This window comes from Solanum lycopersicum, chromosome 10, assembly GCF_036512215.1.
Source record: "Solanum lycopersicum chromosome 10, SLM_r2.1".
Taxonomy (NCBI): domain Eukaryota; kingdom Viridiplantae; phylum Streptophyta; class Magnoliopsida; order Solanales; family Solanaceae; genus Solanum; species Solanum lycopersicum.
Window position 1 is genome coordinate 21,971,792 of NC_090809.1, and position 5,090 is coordinate 21,976,881.

Consider the following 5,090-nt stretch of genomic DNA (forward strand, 5'->3'; position numbering starts at 1 on the left):
CTTATAAAACTAAATCGATCGATTGTGTCTGTGTGTGTGATTCGTTGTTGTCATTTTGAGTTCGTTTAAATTATTAAAGTCTGAGGTACCGCTACATCTTTAATGATTAATCCGTTTTATCTTGGGAGGAATTAATATGTAATCTCGAGTACTTGAGGGGATTAAATTTCTTAAGGACACATAGTAAATTTTGTGGACTCGGATAGTTATTTATTTTTCTTTTCATCTTTTATTATTTCTAGTTTGTTAATCTAAATACAAGAGATACCAAGCTTAAGAAATTTAACCTTAGTGGTATCTTCTGTGGAGAGAAAATTACTTCTATTTTTTGTGGAGAAAATAAAAGAAGAAAAAGAGAATTATTTTATCATATAATAAAAGAGATATGGGATGAATTATTCTACTTTAATGTGATCGAGTATATTTTGTGTGGTAAGTTTTCCTTGGATAAGTATAATTTTTTTTATTTTCTTCCCAAGTGCATTCGAGCATTTGCACAATTTTCTTTTCTATGAGAAATTGTTCATAAAGGCTAATATGGGCACTTTAATTATTTTTCCTACATTCTTAGTTTTATATAACTATGAGAAGAAGTAAATGAACATATATTGTCTCCTAGCAATATTTGAACATGGGTTTAGTTTCTTGTTGAAACTAAATGTCTTCTTGAAGAACATAGCAATATAATGGAAATGATGAAAGGAAAAAAAATAACAGGAGAAATGACTTGCATGGAATCATTGATGACAAATAGAATATGATTCAATGAACACTACAAAAAAACACGCGCATTAACCGCACTCAAAACTGTGGCTAAATGGTACGTAAACCGTGGCTAATACACTTTGGCCACAGTTTGTTGGCCATGGTTCGTAGCGTGCCTATAACAGGCATCGCGAGTAATTTTTCCACGGTTTTCACCCCCGTGGTAACAATTATTTAGCCACGCTTTGTTCGTAGGTAAAGTTGTTTGACTGAAAAATAAATTATGCTTATAATTTCTAATTAGCCATGTCGAAATCGTGACTAATAAAATGTAGGTAGCTTGCATGTTTTTCAAATAAGATTAGACACGGTTGAACCGTGGCAAATGTGTATAATATTTTTTTTTAAAGATGCAATTAAATGAACTATTACAAATACACTGATAAATACACAAAAATTACTTTAATATCTATTCATCATAAATATCAAAACAAATGTGAGTTTCATTAATAAAGATAGCAAAAGTACTGCTGGTGTAATCAAAATGCAAAAGGTTGAAGCAACAATATAAACTAAGGAGAATCTATATTGAAACTAGGCAATTCATTACCAAATTCGACTTGTAAAAATCTATGAAGAGTTTCCAAGTGATTCTCTTTTTTTGCAAGTCGTTTCTTGGATTCCTCAAGCTTTTTCTTAGTCTCTTCATATCCAGTCAGTTTCTCTTCCAAAGTTTTCACATGTTTCTGTAGCTCTTCAACACGTTGATGAGGCGTATTACCGAGACTATCGACATTTTCATGTCTAATTGAATGTCTAGGCATCCCAAAAACAACAGAAAAACAAATATTACCACCTATACCACGCACACGACCAGAATGTTCAACTCCATACACTTTTCCAATGGCATCATTGGATGAACCAATATCTTCAACGGAACACCTAATGTAGCACCTTGTTCTTGATCTTCAAGTAGATGCTCCGATATTTTATCCTACAAATAAAATAAAAGACATGAGAGAGACTTACTAACATTGTTTTTAATGAATTGATAATCAACTCATAAGCAAGTATGGCAATGGGTCTGGATGATTCTATATGACAAATTTTCCAGGAAACTATTGTGTTTAGCATATCTAAATAGGAGTTGGACTTATTTGTGTTTAGGTTTTCCTACTATTATTTTCTACATCTATACCAAAGGAAATTGGAGGACTCAAAAGGTTGTCAATCGATCATATATTGATCCCACATAGTGATATTAGGTGTAGCAATAAGCATATGTTGGTGTCACACACTTCAAAAGTGGAATGAGCAATGAAAAAGACTATTGTGTACTAAAAAGATGCAGATAATTAAGGCAAAAAAATTTCTATACGTACATGGTACTGCTAAGATTCAGTAACATGTTGCTATACCATAAATTTAGACATCTAATAAAATATAAAATGAAACTATCAAATAGTTTTAGTCCAAGTCTGTAACAAAAATAGACGAGTATTTGAAACTTACATCTAAAATCTTTCCTTCTTCATTCACATAATTACCATTCTTTTTCTGTAAAGTTGACAATAGAACTTCACTTCGGCACATAGGCATTCCCAATTTTTGCTCCTATTATTAATCAAGTAAAGATAAAAATAAGTAACTAGAAACACATTTTATTTTGTATAATAGTGTGATTCTCAAATAAACTTCAACGTAAAGAAGCCTACAATTTGACGACCTCTCTTGCATTACTTTTGCTACCACCGGCATGCGAGACTTTAAATTTTGTTCTATTCTACGTATTTTGTGAACTTTGTGTCTGCACCAATTAAACATTGGTTTCAAATACATAGACGCAAAGTAGCAATACTTGTATGTTAAAGTAGAGATAGATTACAATAACAATTTGTGAAGCGTAATAGCTATTTAAAAGTATTAGCGATAGATTGCAGTAACAAACATGTCAAAATGCAGACATAGTTTGAGCCCAAATGCAGAAACAATTTGCTCAAAGAGATGCAACAATTTTTCTCAAAATGTAACAACAACTTCACTCAAATCCCCCCCGCCCCATAAAAAAAAGAAGAGTTGCAGTACTTCTGCTCAATATGTGACAACAATTTCATTCGAATTTGACCAAAAAATAAGTGTTATATCAAGGCTAACGGAACCAACTAAGAGAGACATTACTAATATGTAGCTATGCCCACCTCATACTGCTGGGTATGTAGCAAGAATTAACGGAAAATAGAGGGAAGGAGAGGAATTTGAAAAGTTGAGAACTTGAAGAGTTGGGAAATTGAAAAGTCCTCTTATGCTTTAATGAAAAAGCAATTGTCCCTCATCGGTAATGAAAAAAAAAATAGGAGTGTTTAAATACATAAAAACTCCTATTAATTGTTAAAAGGGTTGGAAAGAGGGACCCTCCTCGCGCCGTCGTCGTCGCTCGCTTCGGCTTCGGCAAATGATCGATCGAGAGATTATTTTTTGGACAAAATTTGTTTTAATTATTTATTTAATTTATTAAATGGCCAAAAAATATTTTCAATTAATTAGTTGATAACAGAATTTAAACGAAATGTTTTCAACTTTTTAGTAAACCCGACCCGACTCGGATCCGCACGCGTGACCTGTTTTATTTTCCGTTTTATTTAAATTTCCCGCCATGACTGTTCTGAAAGGTTGCAACATTCAGGAACAGTCAATACCATTTGAAAGGTTGCAAACTTTCATTAATGGTCGTGTTAATTCTGAAAGTGTTGCAACCTTTCAGAACATATTCTTCTTGCCTATAAATAGCACTCAGTCTTCAGAATATTTTTCAACGAATTTTATGATCTTCCTTCTTCTTCTAAACACATTTTTCTTCGTGTACTTTCCTGCTGAGGATTGATTCGCTGACAGTAGAGTTTTTGGTATCTACATTCTACTGAATAAGATCATTTTACCCTGGGAGGTTATATTCCAAATCAAACCTCGGATACTAGAGGGGAATAATTTCCTTAAGGGAACACTGTGAGTTCAGTGGACTTGATCTTCTTCCAAATTAAAAGATTGTTTCAGATTCTGGTACGTTCGTTTTAAGTATTTTGTGAAATAAATTTCTGTTTATCTTGCTTACTGATTCTATAAATTTCCCTTACTTCGTGTTTCTGAATAATTTATTACAATCAATAATTTCTGATTTTGATAACACAGATTGGTTAACACATACACAAAAGATCATAATTATGGTAGTGAGATACAACTAAATGAGTCACAAGCTTATACAACACAAGACTGCCCCACAAATTGCAAAGATATACAATAACAACCATAAAAAGCTTGTATTTACTTGATTTGATATCCACATTACTATATAAGAGTAATTACTGATGTTAGCAAGTAGTTACGAGAAAACAGATAAGTCATAACACTTGCAATTACCAATTTCACTAACACAACAAACTGAAAAAAGAAAAACAATGAAAACAAAAGAAAGTAGAGAATCTAGTTCAGTAGTTCAGAAGACCACCGAGACCCCTACACAAAAGAGACCTTGCTCCATACAACAATGAAAACTTGAAAAATAGACCAACCTTCATTCCAGGTAAAAACAATCCATAACAAAACAATCCATATAAAAATCCCAGATTTTAAAACAAATAATCCATAGAACTCTGAAAATCTCCTAATCTATAAATCTAAGAAAAATCCATACAATTGCAAAATATATGAGAACATTCTCATAACTCACCTGATCAAAGTGGATAAAATAGAGTAAATCGTAATCGAAATTTGTATGCCATCCTTAATCGCACTCGAGAAAATTGAAGAAAATCACAAAAAATAATGATAAAACAACCGGGATTCGTACCTGATGCGAAGAAATTATTTTTCCTAAAGAGACATGCTGCTGCAATTGTTTTTGGAGAAGATGAACCAGTCGATTCTAATATTTTAGGGCTAAGTAGAGGACTGCGGAGACGTGCTGCTGCTATTCTTTTCTTCTTTTTATTTTTGGTAAAAAAAAATTTTTTATGAAATTAATGGGGGGAATGGAAAAAAGTGAGGGAGAATATACCGCATGATTTCGCCAAAATATTTTAGCCACAATTCTTAATATGTGGAGAAAATTTTATTTTTCTGTTAATTTAGCTACGATTTATTCGATCGTGGCTAAATAGCATTTTTTTGGTAGTGGAGAGTAAAAATAAAGTTCTATCTTTATTTTCCTTGATTATTTTTTATCCTTTATAAGTTATGAGATTTATTCATAGAAGTTAGTATAGATGGTCATTATTTGATGTCTCACAATATGTTTTTACTATTAGTAATATGTAGTATTGTTTTGAGGAGGAAAATTAAACTTTTTTAGTTTTTTACATGTGAAATTTGATTGTGTTTGACTTTTGGAC

At 32.0% G+C, this 5,090-nt stretch overlaps 1 long non-coding RNA gene across 1 annotated transcript; it reads right to left on the reverse strand.

Annotated features, from left to right (window-relative positions):
* Positions 1 to 1,152: 1,152 nt before the first annotated feature.
* LOC101257415 (uncharacterized) lies at positions 1,153 to 4,771 on the reverse strand. The gene is made up of 4 exons (XR_183191.5): positions 4,550 to 4,771; positions 2,421 to 2,512; positions 2,218 to 2,319; positions 1,153 to 1,699 (listed from the first exon to the last, which is right to left on the reverse strand). It is a non-coding gene; the product is annotated as an uncharacterized lncRNA (long non-coding RNA).
* Between the last annotated feature and the right edge of the window lie 319 nt (positions 4,772 to 5,090).